The sequence below is a fragment of the Thalassophryne amazonica genome, chromosome 16, assembly GCF_902500255.1.
Source record: "Thalassophryne amazonica chromosome 16, fThaAma1.1, whole genome shotgun sequence".
NCBI lineage: Eukaryota > Metazoa > Chordata > Actinopteri > Batrachoidiformes > Batrachoididae > Thalassophryne > Thalassophryne amazonica.
In genome coordinates this window covers 55,184,367-55,199,780 of record NC_047118.1, presented here as the reverse complement: position 1 = coordinate 55,199,780, position 15,414 = coordinate 55,184,367, and the positions used below count along the sequence as shown (strand labels likewise).

The 15,414-nt window shown below is 41.9% G+C and overlaps 1 protein-coding gene across 1 annotated transcript in view; it reads left to right on the top strand.

The window, feature by feature from the left end:
- LOC117527681 (BAH and coiled-coil domain-containing protein 1) overlaps nt 1–6,952 on the top strand; it is a 179,275-nt gene extending 172,323 nt beyond the window's left edge. Inside the window, exons 27-28 of the mRNA XM_034190135.1 lie at nt 4,043–4,283; nt 4,758–6,952. The gene's annotated coding sequence lies outside the window, so the exon portion shown is untranslated. The remainder of the gene's footprint in view (nt 1–4,042; nt 4,284–4,757) is intronic.
- The last annotated feature ends 8,462 nt before the right edge of the window (nt 6,953–15,414 follow it).

Here is a 15,414-nt window from a genome sequence, read left to right as displayed (position 1 = left end):
AAGACAGACGGATGGACAGATGAAAATCCTTTGCAGTACCCAATGGCCATAATTGCTGGCCTTGGCTAAAAACTGAAATAACATTTACATAAGTATTCACAGCCTTTCACAGAGCTCAAGTGCATCCTGTTTCCATTGGTCATTCTTGAGATGTTTCTGTAGGTTAATTGGAGTCCACCTGGAGTAGATTCAGTAGATTGGACATGATATGGAAAGGCACACACCTGTCAGAGCCCAAACCAAGCATGAAGTCAAAGGAATTGTCTGTAGACCTCCAAGACAGAATTGTCTTGAGGCACAAATCTGGGGAAGGGTACAGAAACATTTCTGCTGCTTTGAAGGCCCCAGTGAGCATAGTGGCCTCCATCAGCTGTAAATGGAAGATGTTCAAATCCACCAGGAGTCTTATTAAAGCTGGTCACCCATCTAAACTGAGTGATCAGGGGAGAAGATCCTTAGTTAGGGAGGTGGCCAAGAACCAGATGCTCGCTCTGTCAGCTCTAGCAGCCAGACGGAAGTCACTCTTTGGTAAAAGGCACATGGCAGCCCACCTGGAGTTTGCCAAAAGGCACCTGAAGAACTCTCAGATCATGAGAAATAAAATTCTCTGGTCTGATGAGATAAAGATTGAACTCTTTAGCGTGAATACCGGGCATCATATTTGGAGGAAACCAGGCAACATCCCTACAGTGAAACATGGTAGGGGTAGCATCATGCTGTGGGGATGTTTTTCAGCAGTGGGAACTGGGAGACTAGTCAGGATTGAGGGAAAGATGAATGTACAGAGATATCCTGGATGAAAACCTGCTCCAGAGCGCTCTTGACTCAGACTGGGGCGACGGATCATCTTTCAGCAGTACAATGACCCTAAGCACACAGCCAAGATATCAATGGAGTGACTTCAGAACAACTCTGTGAATGTTCTTGAGTGGCCCAACCAGGGCCCAGACCTGAATCCGACAGAATATCTCTGGAGAGATCTGAAAATGGCTGTGCACCGACGCTCCCCATCCAACCTGATGGAGCTTGAGAGGTGCTGCAAAGAGGAATCTGCAAAACTGCCCAAAGATAGGTGCATCAAGCTTTTGGCTTCATATTCAAGAAGACTTGAGGCTGTAATTGCTGCCAAAGGTGCATCAATGAAGTATTGAACAAAGGGTGTGAATACTTATGTGCACGCGCTTCTTAGGTATTCTTCTATTTAAAAAATGTGCATGAATATATATATACACTCAACAAAAATATAAACGCAACACTTTTGGTTTTGCTCCCATTTTGTATGAGATGAACTCAAAGATCTAAAACTTTTTCCACATACACAATATCACCATTTCCCTCAAATATTGTTCACAAACCAGTCTAAATCTGTGATAGTGAGCACTTCTCCTTTGCTGAGATAATCCATCCACCTCACAGGTGTGCCATATCAAGATGCTGATTAGACACCATGATTAGTGCACAGGTGTGCCTTAGACTGCCCACAATAAAAGGCCACTCTGAAAGGTGCAGTTTTATCACACAGCACAATGCTGTGATGTCGCAAGATTTGAGGGAGCGTGCAATTGGCATGCTGACAGCAGGAATGTCAACCAGAGCTGTTGCTCGTGTATTGAATGTTCATTTCTCTACCATAAGCCGTCTCCAAATGCGTTTCAGAGAATTTGGCAGTACATCCAACCAGCCCTCACAACCACAGACACGTGTAACCACACCAGCCAGGACCTCCACATCCAGCATGTTCACCTCCAAGATCATCTGAGACCAGCCACTCGGACAGCTGCTGAAACAATCGGTTTGCATAACCAAAGAATTTCTGCACAAACTGTCAGAAACCGTCTCAGGGAAGCTCATCTGCATGGTCGTCGTCCTCATCGGGGTCTCGACCTGACTCCAGTTCGTCATCGTAACCGACTTGAGTGGGCAAATGCTCACATTCGCTGGCGTTTGGTACGTTGGAGAGGTGTTCTCTTCACAGATGAATCCCGGTTCACACTGTCCAGGGCAGATGGCAGGCAGCGTGTGTGGTGTTGTGTGGGTGAGCGGTTTTCTGATGTCAGTGTTGTGGATCGAGTGGCCCATGGTGGCGGTGGGGTTCTGGTATGGGCAGGCGTCTGTTATGGACGAAGAACACAGGTGCATTTTATTGATGGCATTTTGAATGCACAGAGATACCGTGACGAGATCCTGAGGCCCATTGTTGTGCCATACATCCAAGAACATCACCTCATGTTGCAGCAGGATAATGCACGGCCCCATGTTGCAAGGATCTGTACACAATTCTTGGAAGCTGAAAATGTCCCAGTTCTTGCATGGCCGGCATTCTCACCGGACATGTCACCCATTGAGCATGTTTGGGATGCTCTGGACCGGCATATACGACAGCGTGTACCAGTTCCTGCCAATATCCAGCAACTTCGCACAGCCATTGAAGAGGAGTGGACCAACATTCCACAGGCCACAATTGACAACCTGATCAACTCTATGCGAAGGAGATGTGTTGCACTGCATGAGGCAAATGGTGGTCACACCAGATACTGACTGGTATCCCCCCCCATAAAACAAAACTGCACCTTTCAGAGTGGCCTTTTATTGTGGACAGTCTAAGGCACACCTGTGCACTAATCATGGTGTCTAATCAGCATCTTGGTATGGCACACCTGTGAGGTGGGATGGATTATCTCAGCAAAGGAGAAGTGCTCACTATCACAGATTTAGACTGGTTTGTGAACCATATTTGAGGGAAATGGTGATATTGTGTATGTGGAAAAAGTTGTAGATCTTTGAGTTCATCTCATACAAAATGGGAGCAAAACCAAAAGTGTTGCGTTTATATTTTTGTTGAGTGTATATATATATATATATATATATATAATATATATATATATATATATATATATATATATATATATATTCATGTCATTGTGGGGTGCAGAATTTTGAGGGGAAAAAATGAATGTACTCCATTTTGAAATAAGGCTGTAACATAACAAAATGTGGAAAAAATGAAGTGCTGTGAATACTTTCCGGCTGCACTGTATACTATGGATTCATGTTGCAGATCAGAATCAGGCTTCTGCTCACAGAATGGTAGATCTGTTTGTCCACGGTCACATACTTTTGCCACATAGATATCATATGTATGATATCAGTGGTTTTCCCGGAGCGATGAGTGGAGTGGTTTGGATCGCTCACAGAGCTGTCTATGCATGGAGCTTTCAACCCAACCTCATGGCAGTTCATGATGGCATTACAAAAAGTAAATTAATCCGTGGTTCATGATACCGTCATGAAAATGCGGCAATTTTGTGATGGGGCACAAATTAATGTTGTGACAGGGGCATGAAATGAGGGGTGACATGGGGGGTCTGGGGAATTATGGTTATTGTTAGGGGAAAGGAGAGACTTACGTTATGGTTATGGTTAGCATTAGGAAAAGGGGTAGGATCCTCCCCCTGCCCACAGCCACTGCACACTGCTGCACTCATGATCATTGCCATCTCCAGTGAGTTTTCACCATGCTCTGAAATCACTCACTTCTTGGTCCAAAATAGAAAACAATCTGCAACATATTTCAATTTTAAACTGTTGCCTGGCATCAAAATAACTGTGCAGCCAAATGTAGATTAAAGCGGAAATGATTTACAGTACGTCAACATGCATTAACATTTTGAAAAACAAAGCCCAGTGTAAAATTAATGTAATAGACAAATATTGCTACACCCTATCTGCAAAAATTACATCAGATTATCATGTATTTGTGGATCACAATGTGACCTGATATCACAAATTTTGAATATATTTAGAACTTTCCTGATTGCTGACAATGGGCCTGACAATTACAGCAGTATTCAGGTTTCAAAAATGTACACAATTGGATGCCAAATATTGGCAATGGGAGACCAACCTTAGGGGGAAAAAATTCTAATCAAACAATATTTGTAAGATTTCTTACTCATGTGTTGTATGTAGTACTGGATTTCAATAAGCATTGAAGGGGATACAGAAAATGTGATATACAGTGTCTATGTCTGCTTTTTCACAGAGGCGTGGTCTCAAAGGCAAAGCTAGGAAGCTTTTCTACAAGGCCATTGTGCGAGGCAGAGGACACCCAGTGAGAGTGGGAGGACTGTGCTGTGTTCCTCTCGGCTGGACGGCCAAACCTCCCGTATGTAGGTCGAATTGAAAGCTTTTGGGAGTCCTGGGCCTCCAGGCATGGTGGTCAAAGTCAAGTGGTTCTACCACCCTGAAGAGACCAACTAGGCAAGAAGCATCGCGATGGCAAGGTGAGAAAAACAGTTAACGAAGGGATTTAATTTGGGGTGTAACTATACACTAGCTCCATGAAACGATACATATCACGATGCACCTGTCGTGATGCAGTAATATCGCGATACATATTACATCACTGTTCACATTAATATAGAAAATAATGTGTGGTGAAGGATTCAGCTTTAAAGAAACAACTTATAAATTGTAATCCTGATGTTGTCTGTTTCCTATTGGATATTTTTAAAATCAATATATGATTCTTCTGCCAAAGGTGTGTATTTCTTCCATTTACTAGCTGACTTTTCATAGTATTGCGATACTCTTTTTTTTTTTTTTTTTTTTTTAAAGATGCAATTCAGTACAGGCCCAATATGAGTATCATGATATATGATGTATTGTTCCTCCTATAATTTTTAATAGTTTCATCTTTTTCAGTCATTACCTGTGCTTAAAAAATGTTTAATCATTATCATTTTTTTTTAACCCAGCATGCCCTGTACCAGTCATGTCATGAGGATGAGAATGATGTCCAGACAATCTCTCATAAGTGCCAGGTGGTGAGCAGAGAGCAGTATGAGGTTATGACTCGCAGTCAGAAGCTGGGCAGTACCCCTCCCTGAGGCTCTACTAACCTGGCTGTGACATATGACCCCACCAATGGTCAGCTGGTCACCGATGAAGGAGTTTCCATGTCCTGTTGACACCAACTTCCACAACGACATTGCTGAACGGACTCATCTGTAGACGGACTGATAGAATCTGTGACTCTACCTGCAATTTAAAAAAGAAATCCTCCAGTGTTGGAAGAAGGCGGTTGCTTCCTATGACTTTGGGTACCCTTTAAGGAACCATGATCAAGATGCCAACACCAAAGCAACACGTCTGAGGTTATACACTGGAGTCTCTTGGTAAGGGGGCGTCCACAGATGGACTCTGCCCTCGTTTATCCATTAAAGGAGATCGAAACAATCAATAACTGATCTAAATAATCTTTTTTTTAAAATAGATCCTATGTTGACTGAGAGCTTCGTAACTGGGTTTCAGACTCGTGGCTCCCAGCTATGTCATAGTCCACCAAAGGAGAGCTGAGAGTCTGTTTGGACTGTGCAAAGTACCATAAGACTGTCTGGTCTCCGAGGACCAACACTTTAAGGTAGCCTTAGCTGAGGACAATAAGGATGAGGAGGACATAACAGGGGACCTTCATAGATCCCTCATTTCCAGGGAAGAAGAAAAAAATGTAAAGTATGGAAAGTGATAACTGTAAATATTTTTAAATTTTTCCAATCAAGCCATACACTTCAGTACCTCTCACCTGTCTTAAAGGTTCAGGTGTACATTGTACAGTTTAATTATTCTATTGTTGTCTGCTGTCTATATGTATATAAAAGCTATTTTGTATAGAAGTTTATTTTGTGTGTATGTGTGTGTGCGTGTGTGTAAATATATATACATATATATATATATATGAGATGTATCTTTTCTTGTTTGCAATTGATTTATTTTTATATGAGTGTTGAATAAGTTTTTTTTTTTTTCTCTCCTTTGCTTTGGGAAGTCCAGATTGAAGATGTTAGTGTTGCACTGCATTATGCCCTGCTGAGACAGACGGAAACAGACAGAGCACAGACAAAGAGAGAAGCATTTAAAGACAGGACAAGACTATCTTTCTGAGAGAGAGAGGTCATCCTGTTTAAAAACAGGTCAAGTGGCTTTTTGTAGAAGCATTCTATTTGCTTTTTTTTTTTTTTTGTAGAAGCATCTTTTATTTATGTACCTCTCAGTTGGTCATCATTGCGAAGCAGATCCCACTGGACTGCACTCACAGGTCAGAAATGAATATAAACTGCGACACAATATTTGTGTGCGATCAGTGTCCTGGCATCACTATAATCACGTCAACACAAATGGATTTTGAACCAGACGAGGTCTGTTGATGATAATGTGTTGTATTTGGTTTGCACGTTTCAGCACATTATGACCTACAAAATACCAAAGTGTCTTCACTATCTTTATTTCTTTTATTAAATTTGACATGAGTATGTCCGAGCACCTGCATTAAACTCAAATCACTGTTAACTTATAGAATACTTGTCCTCTACTACGTGCAAAAGTTTTGGCTTTGCATTGTGACAATGATTTTGTGCCATGTACCTCCCTGTTTTGTTTTTAGTGCATAAATATGCAAGAGAAAAAAAGCCACCTGAAAAAGTGACTGACGGCTGAGGTACTGACAAAGTACAACAGGTTTGCATACTGACACTTTGTTCAGTCTATTTTAGTTTCATCAGCCATTTGTATCTATTTTGTACAGTACACGTTGCACATCCTCAATCGCTAACTGGAAGGACAATCAGATTCACAAAGCAATTGGACACTCAATCGAAAATTAACTTATTTAATTTGTGCCAAGTATTTTTTTTGGTCTGTTGATATGCAATCCTGAGTATTCTTTGTCCATAAAAGTTTATTTTGTTTGCTAAATTCTTATTTATTGTCATTTTTGCTGTTTGTTCATGCCAAGGGGCTTTTATGAAATGTGACATTTTTATTTTGTTTTTGTTTTGTTTGTTTGTTTTTTCCTGGTGTGATGTCGCATTTACATTTCTTAACTAAAACTGGTCTTGTAGGGGTGACCTAGTGAAAAGAAATAAAGCAACACTGGATTCTTATCATCCGCAAATCTTTGTGAATTCTATCATTTTGTGGACATCCCATTCGTCTCATCGCACATTCCATCAAAACAAAAAGTATAAGAACATCTCAGCTACTTATATTGGACTTTTCTCCAAAATTTGAGGATTTATCAAAATGCAAAGCAATTATGTGCACTGTTTAAAATATAACATCTTAATTCCTACATATAGCAGCTTGAGTTGCTATATTTGCCAGATACAGCGTTGGATTGCCTAAAGAAGGGGCCACCAACCTTGTTCCTGTAGGGCACCTGCCCTGCATGTTTTCTATGTCAACCTACTCATCACACCTGTTTTTTTCTTAAAGTGGTGTCTTCCAGCTGTTGATTGGCTGAGCACACCTGAGAGTTAATTGCCTGGGAGTGGAACAGGGAGAGTTAGAAAACATGCAGGGCAGGTGCCCTACAGGAACAGGGTTGGTGACCCCTGGCCTAAACCTTTCAAAGGAGCCACTGGCGGATTGGGGGGGAGGGTTAGGGGGTTTAAACATCCCCCCCCCCCCCCCCCCAGCTGTGCCAAAAATTAAATGGCTATGTTACAACTTGCCAGCCAAAAATTTAACCCTCTGGGGTTTAGGATATAACTGCCCATTTTTGACCACTTTCTGTTTTACCTTTATAATTTACCTTAAAAACCTATTTACCTTGCCTCATTTGGTGTCATTTTTTCAGCACAACCTCACCTGTGTGACTTCACAATTTTTCTTTCATTCTGACATACTGTATTAAATACAGTGAACTTAAAGTCACACAAAAACATAAAAGCCAAACCACAGACATGTTTAACAAACCATTTTCATAACATGGAATGCAAATATAAATGGTAAACTTCAAAAACATGTACAAATCGACACAGCAGGGGCAGTATTGCCTTGGCTCTACCATACTGTTATGACAAAAAAGAGAGCTGAGCCAAAAGGTGAAGCTCTCGATCTACTGGTCAATCTTTGTTCCTACTCTCACCTATGGTCATTTCCAGTTTTCAGTTTGGTGGGCTCAGGGTCTCATCACTGCTTTTGCAGATGATGATGTCCTGTTGGCTTCATCGACCCGTAACCTTCAACACTCACTGGATCGGTTCACAGCCGAGTGTGAAGCAGCTGTGATGAGGATCAGCACCTCTAAATCTGATTCTCAGCAGGAAACTGATGGATTGCCTACTCTGGGTAGGGAATATGGTCTTTTCCCAAGTGAAGGAGTTCAAGTACCTCTGGGTTTTGTTCATGAGTGACGGGACAATTGAACGTGAGACTGGCCAGAGAATCAGCACAACGGGGGGGGGGGGGGGGGGGGGGGGGGGGGGTGTTGCATTCGCTCTACTGTACTGTTGTGACGAAAAGGGAGCTGAGCCAAAAGGCGAAGCGCTCAATCTGCTGGTCAATCTTCATTCCTACTCTTACCTATGGTCATGAGTGTTTGGTCATGACCGAAAGAACTAGCTCGCGGGTACAAGCGGACGAAATTGGCTTCCTCAGGAGGATGGCTGGTGTCTCCCTTAAAGCTGAGATGAGAAGCTCAGCCATCCGTGGGGAGCTCGGAGTAGAGCTGCTGCTCCGTCGCATTGAAAGGAGGCAGCTGAGGAAGTTTGCGCATCTGATGAGGATGCCTCCTGGGTGCTTCCCTAGGGAGGAGTTCCAAACACGTCCATATGGTTGGAGAGTGTGGGGAAGACCCAGGACTAGGTGGAGGGATTATATCTCCACACTGGCCTGGGAGCGCCTCGGGATCCCCCAGTTGGAGGTGGTCAATGTGGCCCAGGAAAGGGAAGTCTGGAGTCCGCTACTGGAGCTGTTGCCCCGTGACCCAATCCCAGATAAGCAGTTGAAGATGAATGAGTGATGATGTACAAATGTAGCAATTTAATTCAATTTAATCATCTTATAATGCGCCAAATCACAACAAAAGCCGTCTCAAGGCGCCTCACAGAACAATTCAATATAATTAAAAATGCATAAAAAATCAAATACATAATTAAAAACAGGAGTAAAAGAATAAAACAGATAAAAAAAATAATAAAAACTATTCATAACAAAGAGAATAAAAATGGATTTTAAGTCTTGACTTAAAAATGTCCACGGACTCCGACTGCCTCACGGTTGCAAGAAGACCGTTCCACAGGGTAGGTGCACGATGAGAAAAAGTTCTCTGACCCGCTGACTTCTTCTTCACACTGGGAACACAGAGAAATCCTGCATCCTGCAAACAACAAAGATATGTATCACTATTTACAATAAAATGCAGGAAATGCTTTAGGCATTTTTGTTCAACTATTTGCAAAACAATAAGATGCCAGACATTATTTGTGCCACTCAAAAAACAATTCCTGTCCAACACACGACAGAGTGAACACAGTCCTGACCCAAAAGAGTAGTGTCACTCTTCCTGTTGTCCACCAGGAGGCAGAGGTGGCATTTTAGCCTGTCTTTCTCAACTTGTTAATAAAATTATGGCAATTACCTATCCAAATGTCCAAAATTCATGCTTGAATTGCCTGAGATAGCAGGAAAATGCACACTTAATTTAAAAATTTTCTGGGGGGGGGACATGCCCCACACTTCCCTAGTCAACCCCTACACCCCCACCCCTTCTAAGAAACCTAGATCTGCCCTGGAAGCTTACCTTTTTTGAGACTAAGACTTACAAATGGAATGAATCTGTTTTAAGTCAGTGTTGTAAATAATGTTACATTGATTCTAAAAAGCAGTGTTAATGTTCTAAAGTCAAGACGGAGGCCGGCCTTCTATTGCTGATTTCTGAACATTGATGGTGATTTATTTATGCCTTGCATGTGTACAGAAACACTCCTGTAATGGCACTCGTCCATTCTCCTGGTGCCGAATTAACTGAGTCCATCTGCTCAAAGTGATATTAGACAGTGAACTCACCTGGTGGAGTCAGTGGCTGCAAAGAAAACCTGCACCCTCTCAGCTCTTTCTGGAACAAGTTGCCCACCCCTGCTCTGGTGTATTCAGCAATAACTGGTAATACTCAGCAAGCACTGATTACACACATTTGGAAGAAGTCATATACGTAATAGTGAAAATACAAATTTTGCCTGATGTTTTAACAAGTCAAGGTTGATTTCCACAATGTTGTGATTGGAATGAGACCACCCTGACCAAAAAACAAAAAAAGAAAATTTTAAAAAAAGGTCAGATTAGCAATTAAGTGTCTGAAATGACTTCCATCAAATTAGTACATATTTATTAGCATTGCATCGGAAATTTTACCTTGACCGTTATCCATTCGGAACCAAAATCAAATGACTTCTTTCAAGTTGGATCAAAATCAGATGACACATTTTAATGTTGTCTTGCCAACATACAGTACCGTGCAACAGTTTTAGGCATACCAGAGTTATAATAAAAGTCCCATTTGATGCCCCTCTCACAACCCCCTATTTTATTGGCATGCGAACACAAAATCAGTTACAACAAAAGTGACTATGTGAGCTGTTTTTATTACACAATAAAAATAATTTCTTTGTAAGTGTCCTGGTTAGCAGAATCCCACACTGCAAAAACACAAATTCTCAAACTTTAAGTTGCATTTTTCTTAAAATAGTTTTTGGTGTCCTGTGAGTTATACTCTAATGCCACTTATATATATTTAATATTGATTATCATGAAAGTTTAAATTCATTATAAATTTAATTTATTTATGAATATTTATCACGTTTTCAAAATATTTTAAGCTTTTTTTGATGTATTAAATGTGCCTAAAGCATTTGTACAGAACTGTACATACAAACAAAATTACACAGAGATTAAAGTGATCACAAGAGTGTGCACCTCCAGTGGCAACACTAATAATAATCTAATTGAGAAAATTTACCCATTAATCAAATTCAACATTTTGTGACACTGCTAATTTTGTTTTTGATTGAGCACCAAATAAGATTAATGTCAGAAGAATTTTTTATCAGTGGTTGTCACAGATAAATAGACTTTTCTATCACAGTCTTCTTTTGGAAACGGATGTCCTCACCCAAAACCACTACAATCAAAGGCCAACAGGTGGAGCATGTGGACAACTATATAAATACTTGGGAACGCTGATTGATAGCAAGTTGAACTTTAATGACAATGCAGACCTGCTGTACAAGAAGGGGCAGCAGCATCTGTTTTGTCTTTGTAAGTTGACATATTTTCAAGTGGACAGGACAATAATGACCCTATTTTATAAATCTTGTATTGAATCGGTTTTAACTTTTTCGATGATGTGCTGGTATGGAAATCTCAGCATTAAAGCAAGGAAGCCACTTCACAACATTGTAGAATTGTGCAGCAAGCTTTTGGGGGCCCAGCAGACCTCACTGTCTGACTTGTTTTCCAGACAGGTGAGGAGGAAGGCTCAGAGAATTTTATCTGATCTGGCCCACCCTCTCCATGGTGAATTTTGTTATTTGCCATCTGGAGCAAGGCTTAGGTTTCCTACAGTGAGGAGTAATAGATATAAGCATTCCTTTGTACCTGTGGCTATCTCTGTTCTGAATGCTGACCGAAGGAGAGAAGCAGGTACATAGGGTTGATGGCAAATCGTGTTAGGTAACTCGGTTCCTTTTCCATCGATCCAGGTCTGTACTGTGTCCCCCTTGTGTACTGAATGTTTGATGTGTTTTTGCTTTTCTTTTCTTTTTATTCTGTGCTTTTCTGTATACCCATTACTGTACAGCTCGTTGCTCCTTTGGAGACATTGAATAAATAAAGTGAAAGTGAAAGTGAAGTCAGATGCTTGTAAAGCCTCCGTCACACATAGCAAGAATGTGCAGAACCATGCCCGACACGGCAAATATTGCCATAATTTGACGTATTTGGGAGGAAAATAGGCGTGGTCAGCTGTGTCAGAACGCTTCCAGATGGCATCCAAAGCACATGTATGTAGACTACAGGTAGATGACACAGACTGCCGTCAGACAGCCATAAAAGGTGCTGAAGACTGTCCAATGTCCAAACATCTGGATGGCAAACACGGGACTGGAGTGCTGTGTTCCTCACACACACATGTGGGGCTGCAATTATGACTGAGCCGTGTGTGTGTTTGTGTGTGTGTATGCATAACGCTGCATGAGTGCACACGCTTAGTGCCGCTGGACAGCTTTGCTGAAAGTTTGCCGGAGGTGTGCCATGCTGTCCCTTGTGTCAGACAGAGCCTTTCCAGTGAACTTTAATTTCTTTTTCCTTTTTTGCTCACTTCAGGAACACGACGCAACTCAGGAAACCGCGGTGGTTGGATTATCACAGGGGATTAATTTTTTATTTGGGTGAAAGGATTTTAACCACAGGCTGCCGGTTTCAGCCCCACGTCCACATCTGTGCTGTGAAACACCCCTGGACTGCTGTTGGAGGTGAGATTCATGTTTATTAATGCTGTCGCGGCCTGGCACAACAGCTCCATGTCATATCTCCTTCAGAGTTAGAAGGTGATCATTTATTGCAGCGTGAGATCCATTCAACTCTGAGCATGATGCGTGCAATGACATGTTACTGCGCACCACGGAGAGGTGCAGCTGCCCATGTTATATACAGTTATGATGGAGACAACATTCACATTATTTATGTCACCCTTGGGAAGGAATGGACAAATATCTGTACTGTAAGGTCTACTGCGGATATAACGGCCTGTTCAGATTTGCAGCAGTGTGCACACAGTAGCACATGGAGCTTTCAGTTTGATAGCCACTGTTCACATTAACTGTACATGATAATAATTCATAATTATTATCATGATGAAGTGTGCCACATACATTTCAACAGTTCCTTTGTGCTCCGGGGTGGGGGGGGTGGGGGGGTGGGGGGGGGTGGACATTATCATATGTTTCATGTGCAGGTTATACCAGCAGGCTTTGCCCTGCCAAATCCATCTTGAGGTTCCCTTGTATGCGCTCAAATCGTTTCAGATTCCGTTTTGCCACCACCAGAATATGAAAATTGCAGTCAGATGGTCCACAGATTGCACATGGACCGCCGTCAGATAGGTGACCCATCTCGATGGCGCCCGCAGAGTTTTGACCATGTGCATCACACTCAGGGCCGCCAGCCGATTTTGACCAACTGTGTGGATTTCTGCAGATGGGTGTCAGGACGTTTTGGAACTGAAATCCGACACTTTTTGGATGTACGCCGATTCGTCATTCTGACGCCATTCTGCGTGATTCTGGTTATGTGTGACAGGGGTATAACATTTTGCAATGACTGATCATATTCACCCATTCACATGCTGAGGTCAGGGCACCTCCATGCATGGAGCTTAACTGCACACTGGAAACAAAGTGGGGATTAAGGATCCCACTCAAGGGCACCTTTGGGATGAGAATGAGACAAACACAGTTCTTTTACCTCCGCTACCCACATTTTCTCCTTTCAACTAAATCCAAGACTTTATGGTCACAAGTCACTAAGTCAATCAATCAATCAACTTTTTTCTTGTATAGCGCCAAATCACAACAAACAGTTGCCCCAAGGCGCTCCACATTGCAAGGCAAGGCCATACAATAATTATGAAACACAGTCTACGTCTAAAGCAACATAACCAAGGGATGGTCCAGGGTCACCCGATCCAGCCCTAACTATAAGCTTAGCGAAAAGGAAGTTTTAAGCCTAATCTTAAAGTAGAGAGGGTATCTGTCTCCTGATCTGAATTGGGAGCTGGTTCCACAGGAGAGGAGCCTGAAAGCTGAAGGCTCTGCCTCCCATTCTACTCTTACAAACCCTAGGAACTACAAGTAAGCCCGCAGTCTGAGAGCGAAGCGCTCTAATGGGGTAATATGGTACTATGAGGTCCCTAAGATAAGATGGGACCTGATTATTCAAACCTTATAAGTAAGAAGAAGAATTTTAAATTCTATTCTAGCATTAACAGGAAGCCAATGAAGGAGGCCAACACGGGTGAGATATGCTCTCTCCTGCTAGTCCCCGTCAGTACTCTAGCTGCAGCATTCTGAACAACTGAAGGCTTTTTAGGGAACTTTTAGGACAACCTGATAATAATGAATTACAATAGTCCAGCCTAGAGGAAACAAATGCATGAATTAGTTTTTCAGCATCACTCTGAGACAAGACCTTTCTGATTTTAGAGATATTGCGTAAATGCAAAAAGGCAGTCCTACATATTTGTTTAATATGCGCTTTGAATGACATATCCTGATCAAAAATAACTCCAAGATTTCTCACAGTATACTAGAGATCAGGGAAATGCCATCCAGAGTAACGATCTGGTTAGACACCATGCTTCTAAGATTTGTGGGGCCAAGTACAATAACTTCAGTTTTATCTGAGTTTAAAAGCAGGAATTAGAGGTCATCCATGTCTTTATGTCTGTAAGACAATCCTGCAGTTTAGCTAATTGGTGCGTATCTCTGGCTTCATGGATAGATAAAGCTGGGTATCATCTGCGTAACAATGAAAATTTAAGCAATACCGTCTAATAATATGCCCAAGGGAAGCATGTATAAAGTGAATAAAATTGGTCCTAGCACAGAACCTTGTGGAACTCCATAATTAACTTTAGTCTGTGAAGAAGATTCCCCATTTACATGAACAAACTGTAATCTATTAGACAAATATGATTCAAACCACCGCAGCGCAATGCCTTTAATACCTATGACATGCTCTAATCTCTGTAATAAAATTTTATTAGCAGCATCCAGCATAGACCCTGGCAGAGGTGTGTTGGTGCCCGAACTTATCACCAAATACCACAGCGTGAAGTAGATGAGAGTCTACATGTCCCCTACATGTAGGATGGGATGTAAGTCTATTGAATGTTACTCGCCTAAATGCCAAGTATATGTGTTTATATAACGGCTGAGTGGATCCTTGTCATTTGATTGGTGCTTTGTATGTCACATGACATGGATTATTAGTCCCATTTGTGTTGCATTGCATTTAGAGTGCAGTTTGGTTCCATTTAGAGTGCAAATTTGGTTCCATACATTTGGTACCATTGCACTCTGCACACGTGTACACACATGCACATGCACAGGTGCTCGTACAGGCACATGCACACGCGCGCCCACACACACACATACACATGCATGTGCGCACGTGCGTGCGCACACACACACACAATGTGCGCACACCTGCACACAGTAACAAATTCACTGTGCTGTCTGGAGGCTGTTGGCAGGAAGTTAGAATGAAAAGCTGGACTAATTTCTGGCGTGATATTTTTTCGCTGCACAGAGGATGTACGAGGTCTGTTAGAAAAGTAACGGACCTTTTTATTTTATGCAAAAAATATATGGATTTGATTCATATGTTTTTACATCAGCCAAGCTTGAACCTTCGTGCGCATGCGTGAGTTTTTTCACGCCTGTCGGTTGCATCATTCGCCTATGGGCAGGGTTTGAGTGAGCACTGGTCCAAGCCTCTCGTCGTTTTTTCATTGTCAGGAGAATGTCTGAACGACTGCCGTTTTGTTGCATTAAAATTTTTTCAGGAACCGTGTGA